Source organism: Amblyomma mixtum, chromosome 8 (genome assembly GCF_055824585.1).
Source record: "Amblyomma mixtum isolate Tamu chromosome 8, ASM5582458v1, whole genome shotgun sequence".
Lineage (NCBI taxonomy): Eukaryota > Metazoa > Arthropoda > Arachnida > Ixodida > Ixodidae > Amblyomma > Amblyomma mixtum.
Genome location: NC_143019.1, coordinates 93,518,173 through 93,530,029, shown reverse-complemented (window position 1 = coordinate 93,530,029; position 11,857 = coordinate 93,518,173). Strand labels below are relative to the sequence as shown.

The 11,857-nt window shown below is 50.6% G+C and overlaps 1 protein-coding gene and 1 pseudogene across 1 annotated transcript in view; one reads left to right on the top strand and one right to left on the bottom strand.

Moving 5' to 3' along the window:
- The window catches only part of LOC149333532 (uncharacterized), a 119,331-nt gene that overhangs the window by 89,427 nt on the left and 18,047 nt on the right, over positions 1–11,857 (bottom strand). The window lies entirely within an intron of this gene.
- LOC149333533 (uncharacterized) lies at positions 2,910–7,319 on the top strand (annotated as a pseudogene).

Here is an 11,857-nt window from a genome sequence, read left to right as displayed (position 1 = left end):
GAAGTTGAGAAGGGAGGTGCCGCCAAACAAGACATTGCATGGAAGTACGGGATCGCCATGACCTGATTTTTAAGAGCATGTGTGGTGAAGAAGCGTGCGTTTACCAGGAAACATGTGCCACGTGGAAGGATGAAAAGTTGCGTGAATATCTCGGCGAATGCAAGCTAGAAGACATCTTCAACTCAGATGAGACTGCACTCTTGTATCAGCTTCTACCATGGAAGACCCTGACATTCAAGGACGACAACTGTGCTGGGGGCAAACGCAGCAAGAAGAGGGTGTCGGTACTGATCGCGGCAAACATGACTGGCACGGAACGATGTCGCCTACTTGTGATCGAAAAAGCCGCCAAGCTGCGATGTTTTAAAGGCGTAAAGACGCTGCCTGTGGACTATGAGTCAAACAAAAAAGTGTGGACAACGGCCGAAATCTTCAAGAGCTGGATAACCAAATTGGACCGCAAGTTTGCTTCTTCAAACCGCAAGGTGTTGTTTCTTGTGGACCACTGCAGTGCTCACGTGAATGTGCCAGCCTTGAGTGCAATACGTCTCGCCTTTTTGCCTGTAACACAACATCTGTTCTGCAGCCAATAGACCAAGGCATCATCAAGAATGTTAAGGCCCATAGAGGCGGCACCTCCTCGAGCGCATGATTTTGTGTATGGATAACTCTACCAAAATATGAGGTGAGCCTGCTCAGTGCCATCCACATGCTAGCGCGAGCATGGGATTGTGTGAAGCAAGAGACATTCGCAAACTGCTTCAGGGCTTGTGGTTTTGAGGCAGCTTCTTCGGAGGATGCCTCTGCAATTTCATCGGAGGAAGCGTCAACAGGCGAGCTTGATGGAACTGATCCTGGTGATGCTCTCGGGCACATCAATTTTGAAGATTACGTCGCCGTGGACAAGGCAGTTGAAACGTGAAGTGCACTGACTGATGGCGAGATTGTGGAGATTATTCATTTTCAGGAATCGACCAAGGAAAGTGATGACAATGTTGAAGACGAGCCGTAACCTGAGCCTGCCGATGCAGCTGCGGGCCTTGCTCTCGTGGAGCGCTTCTTTGCCGCTGAAGGTAACGCGGAAGATGCATTCCGCCACATCTACAGCCTGCAGAACTTTCTTTCAGCAGCGCGATTCGGCGAGAAGAAGCAGAGCAAGATGACCGACTATTTTTCTTAGAGAAAATACTCGATTGCGCTACTAATAAAATGCTGTTTTTGTTTTGTGCTTAACAGGAAGTTCGTTTAATTCAAAGTTATTGAACTTCGAGTAAACGAAACTTCGAACCCTTGAACTTCGTATTAACGGGAGTCGACTGTATAAGTGTGCTTAATAATTTGTCATAGGTCCTTACTTGTAATGGGTTTGTTACTTATATGAGGCAAATATTTCTTTTTAGGTCCGTGAGCACCACTTCACAGACGACAACATCGTGCGAGAGGCGTCACATGTCGACGATCCTACCAGTCGAGTGATGACAGCAGAGTTGCCACATCTGCGCCTTCAGCCAGGTGCCATTCCGTCATTATATCATGACTGTTCTAGTTATTTGTCACAAACAAGGATTGCAAGAGGGAACCAGAGGCGAAGCGAATACGTCTGGAGGCTGCTTCAATGCAAAACGCGATTCCAGAGTCCATTCAAACTTTTTGCACTGCCAAAGAAGCGGACAAGATCATGAGCTTGAGGAACACTATTAACAAAGTGAGAAACCAGAAGCCACAGTTCTGGCATGCCGTTGAGGCCAATGAGTGTCTCACGTTGGTGCATGTCGTAGAGGACGAAGCTCCGTAGATCAAATACTCAGCTGAGGTAAAATCAGACCCGAGTATGAAGATGCCGTTCACAAGACTGGGATCTAACTTGCCTGTTCCGAAGGCAGCCAGAAGCAAACAAGAAATAACGGAACTCTTCAAAGAGCACAAAATTGGGATAAAAGCATAAATTCAAATTCTGGCAATTCAAACGAAGACATCTACAACACTATTCGTCTGGTGTTGAACAACTTTTCCCCAACATCAGCCGACAACAAAGCCAAAGAGTTCCTGAGCGAGCAACCGAACATGTTTTTTTTTAAGAAGGAGTGGCACGATACCTCGTTCAATTTATGATTTATTGCTGCACTCTTTCCAATATCACAGCACACAAATACATCCGAAGCTATGGATATGTCACTCTGCCACACCCTATGACTATCTGGTCGATATGTTCGTCATTCAATATGAACACAAAACAGGAACATCATGGCCCTACATTCCTGACCTACGCCATGGAGAGCATCTCAGAACATGATGGTAGCCAGCGCTTCGTTGCCCTGATGGTGGATGCGGTCCACATTAAACCACATTTTGATTACAAAGGGGGCAATATAACTGCTGCAGCACTGCACTCATCGGAAGTTGCCATGAGTGCGTTCGTCTTTATGATAAAGAGCGCTGCACGCCCGCTCAAGGAAGTCGCCCACATCGTACGAATACACAAAGCCTGTGGGGATTTTCTGCACAAGTCACTGAAAGATGCAATATGTGGGCTGGAAAAAAAAGATATTGCCTACAGAGTGTTATGTGCAGTGAGTGACAATCATTCCGTGAACAGGAAGGCAATGTCTCAATTGACAAGCCACCAACAGTTGGGACTGGCTTTGCGCCCACCGACCGTAGCAGACATGCGCGGATGGACTCCCACCCGACCCCGAAGGCTGCGAGTATCTCTCCCCACCATCGCCTGCTGTGAGCCGGCTGCCCCGACCAACTCTCTACCGACCCGACCGGTTCGGCACGGAACCAGCTTGCCAGATCGACGGCGCCACGGTATGAGGGCCTTCCGCTCGCCTCCCGCGCCTCGTCTCCGTGCTTCGTGCTGGCGATTTGCATCGAACTAATTTCCCGTGAGGCCACAGGACCACCAAATGGCCACTGGGTAGTCGACGAGCAGTGCGACACCGCTATGCGGCACCTACCCGAATGCATACCCTCCAAACCCGTTCCACGACGACTCTGAAATGGATTCCCGTGATACTTCCCCACAGAACCAGGATCTTCTGTCCTCTTCGTCCGTGGAGAATGCGGGCTCACCTCTTGGCGGTGGTCCAGCCTGGGAGCATGTACTCAACAAGCGACAGGCAAAGAAGCTCCGTAGACAGGCCAGGCAAACTCAAAATTCATCTACTCCAGACTCTTCTGCCTCCATGGGTGGAAACCCGCCAAACACGTCCGGACAATCATCAAAAGCAATCCGTCAACCGGGAACTCGCCGTTCCAAGCTTCAACCTTTATCGAAAAATGATATCAAAGTCTTCATCCGACCGACACGTGGACTAGCACTCAAGACCTACCCGGCTCGGGTCATTTCGGCAGCGCTCGCTCATTCCTGCTGAGACCCGACCAAGATAAAAGACAAGTACATACTCCAACCTCATGTCGGGTCCAACATCCTTGTGGTCAGCAACCCGCACGACGAAACAGCGACGGAGCTTTGCCAAATCACCCACCTCACCCTGGACGAGAGCCCCCACCCCATGCGAGCGTACGTCCCCTTTCCAGCCACCAAGCTTTGAGGAGTCATTCACGGACTCTATCCCCGGGTGACACGCGACACCCTCATGGCGGGGGTGCGCATCAAAGACCATCGCATCGAGCTCTTAGACGCCAGAATTCTAGGCTCTTGAACGACAGCCTTTCTTACACTCGAAGGACCCAAACTCCCCCGATCAGTATACTACGTCGGCTGCGAGTACCCGTGCTTCACGTACAGGCCAGCCAGGCACTTCTGCCAGATATGTATGCAACCCGGACATCGCCCGGACGTCTGCCCGACACCAGAAGTCAAAGTGCCTGTGCGGCGCCCAGGACCCACCCCTAACACACCAATGCCAACCCAAGTGCGGATTGTGCGCCGGCCAGCACGAGACGGGAACCTGGGAGTGCCCAAAACGTCTAAAGCCAGCCAGAACACCACGGCCCGCCACTAACAAAGGCGACAAGAAGACGACTCACCAGTCCCGTAAAGACATGGGACCTAAGATCTACAACAACAGATGGTTTTTATCGGACGATGAGGAGACTACGGGTTGCAGCGAGAGCAGCAGCCGCTCTCCAGACCCCGGACGAAGACACCAGACCCGCCCCCAGCTCTTTCGGCCGCGGACGGGGGAAAACGAGCTCAGAAGACGCCACCACAAGGCCAAAAGCAGCTGAGCTGGGCAGAGAGAGTACAGGGACTTCCCGCTCCTACAAACGACCCCCGTTTCCAACAGTTGCAGGCTACCATTGCGTCCCAAAGCGCCAAGATAACCGACCAAAACACGAAAATTAAGGGCCTAATGGCCAAATTAGAGCAGGTCCTCCAACAGAATCGAGCACCCCCGCACCCACGTAAAGACACAGAGCCACCCCTCGCAAAATCGACAGAAGACGTAACCGTCCAAATGCTCCGCGACATTGAAGAACGGATACTGAACTCTCCGCAAGTCTCAATGTCCACAATTCTCCAAACACTAACGGAGAAAATAGTAACTATTCACCACAGACTCGCGCGACACGAGGCTATTCTAAATCAACACACAATTACAATTCATGCACTTCAAACTCAATACCGTAAACGAGCATCATTGGACGAACACGGCCAGAGCCCCTCGCAATTACGCAGTTGCACCAGCTCAGTCAGCAGCGATGCGGGTCGCACCTCATTCCGAATCGCCCAAGATGGCCACGCAGCCTAAAAGCAGCCAAAATGCAGAACACATAGAAATCTGGCAGTGGAATTGTAGAGGTTACAAGCGCAAAGCGGGTCTCCTGAAACAGTTCACTGCCACCACTCCAATCCGTCCAGACCTTATCTGCCTGTAGGAAGTGGGAGCTGATAAGGCCCTGACACTGGCGGGATACTACACGATTAGTCAGCCATGATGCCATCGGTTACCCTAGTCACATGAGCAGCCTAACCGCAGTTCTGCTTAGCCATGGTTACCAAACTGAACTTAACTTAAATCATGGTCTGCGATTATCACATGGCTCGCCACCGCTCTGGGTTACGGTGAAAAGAACGAAGTGACACGGTGATCCGGAGTGAAGCGACATTTGCAAACATCTTGTGAGACGAAGTACAGAGTGCCGTCTGACGGCGCTATCCAGTGGCAGCACTGCCTCCACTGCCAACATTGGCGCGCTTCCCACAAGCCGTCCGTGCCAAGGCTACATCTCTACAACGGATCCCTGGTGATAGAGTCAGAATACCATGCTAAACTTTCTTCACCTCATATATAATAAGCCCTGGGGTAAGGAAATGTAAAAAATGAATTCTCCCTGATGATCGCTAACCTATATAGAGTTCCTGGTAGGAGTATAACTATGAAACAAGCTAGTTTTAAGTTCAGAGCCATGTAGAAGCTACCACCATTGCAGCGCAGCTGACCCGATCTGCTTACATGCCAGCTCTGTTACTAAGGAGTCGCTGAAGCCAATCATATATCACTCTTTTAATATGAGACAATGAGGTTGCTAGTAAAGCAGTGTCATAAGTGCACCATTTACTCTAGCGGTGGTCAACTCAAAAGTGCAATCAGCTGTGGCTTCAATGTGAAACAAATTAGACCTAGCGACAACTAAGGAGTAGCACGCTAGAACGCTGTCGTCCGCCGCACTCGCGGGCAGCACCACTGCGGTATGTTCGTGGAATCCGGTGCTGCAAGCGTTGCAAACTTGTCGCCTGCTGTAACAATAAGGCAGGGACCAGACCTTTTTCAATGTTGTGGCAGTAGAATGCACAGCTTGAGCACCGCAGGACGTTGCTGCACCGCCGACGATACTCAAAGGCTGCATAAAAGAGCCGTCGGACAGCACTACACACAATGCCTATTTTAATGCGTTACTCTTTAAACATGATTTATAGCAAAAAAGTATGTTCTTAAAGTGGGCCAGCTCAAGCGCTTTTCGCACTTGGACGCCTACAGGCACGTTTTGTCCACAGACGCAACCACCTTCTCGATTAACGACGCAAACCGAGGTCGTCAAGCTCGGTTTGCGATAACTGTGGTTATATTGACACCGTCCATTCGTCGTCATCGTTCTCCTGGGCTAACCTAAGAAAAAAGAAGCGGAAGTGTCTGGCAAGCGGATGTTCCGCTTTCGGGCTGCTACCGACGTCCGCTGACATCGCCTTGAAGCTCTCCTACTTAGACGTACCCAACCGTGCCTGACGTCCTGAACCACGCGTGACATCTGGTAGAGATGCTGGGTAACACATTCCATGCCTCGGACTCCCCAATAAGCAGAGATTCAAGTCCGTGAGGCTCATCTGCCATCGAGGTGACGCCTGCACACCATGGCAGCCGCCGGCTCCAAGGCCTTCAACCCCAGTTTGGGCCTCTGGAGTATCGCTCGACCCAAGCAGTTCGTCTAGTGCCATCGTTGTCAACCGTCCAGCCCGAAATAGGCATGCAGCCGACGATTACCTCACCTTCCGTTGTGCTGCAGCAGCCTCGGGAGCCACCGATCTTCCAAGGTTCTCCAGGCGAAACTCGGAAGACTGGCCGGAGAAATTTGAACGCGTGGCCCGGTGCAACAGATGGGCAGATGACTCCGAGCTTCAACACGTGTTCTTTTCGCTGGAGGGCGCAGCTCGCACGTGGTTCAAGAACCGGGAGTTGTCTATAACGACGTGGAATGTATTTAAAGGCCAGTTCCTGAAGGATTTCACCATGGTGCTTCGAAGAGAACGGGCCGATCTGCTCCTTCAGTCCCGAACTCAGCTCCCAAATGTAAGCGTGCTGGTGTACTTCGAAGAGATGGCGAAGTTATTTCGTCGATCTGACCCAGATATGACAGAGCAGAAGGAACTCCGGTACCTTATGCGAGGTGTAAAGAAGCAAATCTTTGCCGGACTGGTTCGCAATCCACCGAGCACAGTGGCAGAGTTTCTGTCGGAGGCCACCACCATGGAAAAGACGCTCGATATGCGGTTGCGGCAATACGAGCTTCAGCCTTTGGCCATGTCTGCGGCAGCCACTGACATCAATACTACTGACGTGCTTCGCGAAACCGTACGAGCTGTCGTTCGCGAGGAGCTCCAGAAGCTGTTCCCGGCTACTCCGCCTGCGCCAACGGTTTCTACCCCCTCCGAGGTTATTCGGGAAGAGGTGCAAGAGGTGTTTACAACCCCAGCTCCCTTTCAGCCGTCCACAGCCCCACCGCTAATGACATATGCCGCTGTTGCTCGTCGCGCACCACCGCCGTCGCCGAGTCGCCTTCAGAAAACCCCGGCCCCTTTTCGGCCCCCACCACCTGCTCGTCCTGCTCCAGCGTATTTATTCCCCCTGTAAAAGTGACATCTGGCGCACTCCCAACTACCGTCCACACTGCTATCACTGCGGTGAGCCTGGCCGCCTGTACCGCAATTGCAGGTATCCTGCCGATGCACCACGTCCGCAGCCTAGGCAGCTACCCACGGAAATCAACGATTATCTGGCCGAATCTGCCGGCGGGACACGCAGGTCACCATCCCCATGTCGTTTCTCTTCTCCTCATTGGTGTGAGGAAGGTCGCCAAGCCCCTGCCAGGAAAACTAAAAGCATCGACCTTTGAGGGGGAGGTTGCTCATCGACGCAATGTACAAGACCCTCCTACGCCGCAACTTGGTGGCCACCTGATGTCACCAGTTGATACTTAACAAGTTTGACATTTGCCTAAAAAAATTGTTCACTATTTTTTCGCTAATATATTTGAGGTAATATAAAGATTGTATTTGAAAGGCACATATTTTGCCTATACGTGGACTGCGGCTGTTTGTTTCCGAGTTACTCATCAAGCGAAGCGACGACCAAATGCCGTCCAAAACCATGATACACTGACTCGACGTCACTGCCTCCTGACAAACCGAAGCAAACCCGCGCCACACCGCAGCCGTGACCGCGGAATTGTCTGGAAAGCGGATGCTCCGCTTTTCGGCTGCTACCCACGTCCACTGCCATCGCCTTGAAGCTCTCCTACGTAGACATACCCAACCATGCCCGACGCCCTGAGCCACCTCTTTACACAGACAGCCTAACTATAGTTAAGGTTAACTGTGGTAATAGGGATTAACCATGATTAGCACAAACTATCATGTGATTACCTCCATTGTGAATTTCTGATTGCACCTACAGCGGTGTATTATTAATAACAACTACGTTACTTTATAAAGGATAAATGAAAGAAAGAAAGGATGTTTCTCGCACTAGCACCTGCAGGGTAGAGCACTGCTTTGGCATGTGCGGACATTCATGAAAAGCTAATAGGAAGTCTAAAAGGAAAAGGAACAATGATTATAGTTGACTTTATAGCCGACAGAATCCTGTAGCCACTACTTTCCTAGGAGCCGCCATGGGAGCATTGTGCCGCTTTTGACAGCAATCGCAACGCGTGTGCACCATTAGAGCAGTCAGGTGCGGAGCCTCATTGCCTGCTTACTTTCTGGGTGTGCAATATTGTGTCCTGTGAGTGTGCCATTCTTTTCTGACACTGAGCACATCGGCTGTGATGACTTTGAGCAGGCCTGTGGTGGGCATTGGGGACAACGCCGACGTTCAATTTTGGGCTGCTTTTGCGGCACACCAGGCAGCACTTCCAACGCCTGCGCTTGCAGCAGTTTGCTCTGAGCGCCGACATCAACATGATGGAAGCGAAAAGCAGGCGTCATCAGAGGTGATCTAAATGCCTCTTGCTGGCGGCGATGCTTCAATTTAAGCGGCAGCGAGCTTTATGGATGTACCCATGCCCAAACTCGCGGTACGAAACGACGCTGCCACATCTTCCAGACAGCAGCTTCCGCGAAAATTTCAGGATCAACTGCACCACATTTGAGCACGTCGTGGGCGTTTGCGAGAGCATGTGCCGCCAGGATACCAACATGCAAAAGGCAATTACTCGTCGTTCTACTGTGCGCACTGTTTTCAGAAAATGCCTTCTGTGGAAAACTTGTTTTGTGTGCATGTTCGTCCGTTCAGCCACGAGTGACGAGAGCGCGTCAAAAAGAAGTGCGAAATTGTCCTTACTACGGCACCGATTGATCAATGGACATAGAAATTGAAGCAGCAATGGACAGGGTGCGCTTGATCAAGAAGCAGTTGTTGATCAACGACAGCACACTCATCACACTGTCATCACCACGCCATGCACGAAGGCAAGTGTGGGCTCATCATTGAGATGGGCGATGGTTCGAGAACGTACTGCCAAACTTGGGATCACAGTCCTACAGACAATCGTTCCGTGTGTCGGAAACGACGTTCCGATACATTGTTGATTCCTGCCAACCAATGATGACGCGACAGGCAACGAATATGCGAGAGCCTGCTCCCATAGAGAAGCGAGTGGCCGTGGCCCTTTATAAACTATGTTCCTCAAATGTTTAGGGGAATCCCCCAAGGTGGAGTAGATTTGCAATAAAGGGGGGGTAATTACTCTCTTATTACAAACTGTGTTCCTCAGCTGAGGATCGGACAGTCGCTCACCTGTTTGACCTGGGAAGGTGTACGGTCAACACCATATACAGGGAGTTTTGTGAGACCATTGCGGCCGTTCTCGAGGAAAAGTGGGTCAAATTGACGCCGGCTAATAAAATCTCCGACCATATGAGGGACTTCCAAGCAGTTTGTATCAGTCTGCCAAAAAAAAAAATTCCGAACTTTAGGAAGCCAAACCAAACATTCCTTATTTCTCATCAGTATTAACATCAATACTGAGCACCAACCCTAACAAGTTTTGGAAAACTATTAACCCTACACACCACAAGCCTCTAATATTACACAACTATGACAACATTCTCATTACGGAATATGATGTCTGTCAAACTCTTAATTCCTTTTCTCCTCAGTTTTACTAAAGAACCTGACGGCAAATTTCCATACTTCCCTGTCTTCGAACACCCAACTTCACCCAACTGATGCCTCGTTATAACAAAATCGTTTTACACTAAATATCACTTTATTCGAAATTTCTTCCGGTCCCAACCCAAATGCATACATTTTAAGCCACATCACTCGAAGCGCATGAAAAGCTTGATCCGCTTAGAGCGAAGTGGCGAGCGGAGGCATCGCCCTTTGCGCATGCAGTGTCAAATTAATACTGCCGACAAATCAGACTCATGCAGGCATAGAAGAGGCCACAAAAGTGCCAAACCCACGACCGACGGCCTGTCTAGTAACGGGTACCAAGCGAGTGCAGAGTGCCCCCAGCTCAGCAGGGCCAAATTCCATGGTGCAGCACATTCGAACCATTAATCCTCGTCGGAAGCACATCACTGGTGCCTCCTGTGATAGAATCCACACGAAAATAAACTTTTCCTCACGTTTTGCAATGCCAGAAAACCGCGGTGCCTTGGATGCAGAAAAGTGGCCGGTCATGCTTGAGCCGGTCACGCTTGATTCGCGCCATCCGGCTAGACACACGGTCTAAATGCGTGGTTGGGTCATAGAATTTTGTTGTTAGGACATTTGTCAATGGCACGGACGTGATGCTACGCGAACACCGACACTCGAACTGTAGAATTAGCACAGTGTCGTCGACAACATTGCGCCAAAAACTCGTTTTTAAAACTTCATGGCTGCACACCTCGTGGAAAAAATTGCCCCGTGTTCATGCAAAGCCCCTACTGCAAAACCGTTCAGTTATCATGATCTCGCAGTGTAATCGTTTTTTGAGCACAACAAATGCTGCCTCAGACTCGAGCAACTTTTGCGGCGCTTGGATACTCTTGTAGTCTCCCGTGAACCCCGCACCCCCCTATAAAAGTGGCCACTGCCTCCTCACCCCTCCCCCCTCAATGTGTCTCTAGACACAGCTAGGTGCAGACAGGCAGCTGCACATTTGTGTCCGCTCTCCCACTAGTACTCTCTCCTCCCCACCCCCCTTCTTTTCTATCAACAAGCAGGCAGTGGGAGGCTCAGCTCCCAGTGGACCAACACCCCCTAGACTGAGTAGGCAGGCCCCTGTCACTTCCCCTTCCTCTTTCTTAACGCAACCCCAACTCTCTAAGTCTCCTCGATCTGGCTGCACTTTCTGCACTAGTTCACGGGTGCTGCACTCTGGTGCTCGATTTTGCGAGTGCAGCGCACGCAACCTGCACTGCCGCAACTTCATTCGACATTGTGCAAGCCTTTTCGTGCACGAGTTCTCTGCACATTTTCACTTGTGCCGCTGTCAGTTCTCTTCAGTGCACGAGGTCACGAGGTGCCGCAATCCGGCAGTTGCAGACGAGATGAAGTTGTTTCTCGATAACTAGGAAAGGGACGTGCTCCCCGTCGTGGACGAAAACGGTGTTAATGTGGCCGGAGAGCAAGGAGGATTGCTTTACAGGACAGACCACTTGAGCACGCGTGACGGCGATAACAACAGCACATGAGTGGCAACTTTCTTGGGTACGCAGCTTGCACAGCTCTTCATATCCCGCTGGATTGCTGATCCTGTTTTTTTCTTTACTCTTTATTTTTCGTAGACGGCCTCTGCGTCAGCGTTCTATTTGTGAACAAGACTGGCAGAGCTGGAAGTGCCCAGCTGCATGGAAGCCAAGGAGCTACGGCCTCAGCAGCAGACATTTCGAATAGTAATGAAGGGGATAGAGGTTCAACCCTGGCAGCCGTTAATTCCCGATGCCCACCCTGATGGAGAAAGAGAATTTTGGCCGAGACCTAAGGCGCTCTTTCTCATCGCAAAGTACAAGGAGCTCACCGAGTTGGGGAGCAAGAAAGGCGGCTTCAGATAAGTCGTGCATTACCAGTAAACGAAGTTGTCATTACCTAGCAGTAACATGCCTTAATTTGTTTGGCTTCTTGCATGCACACGCATTACTACAACATTTACAGTACAAAGAAGCTGATGCGGACGA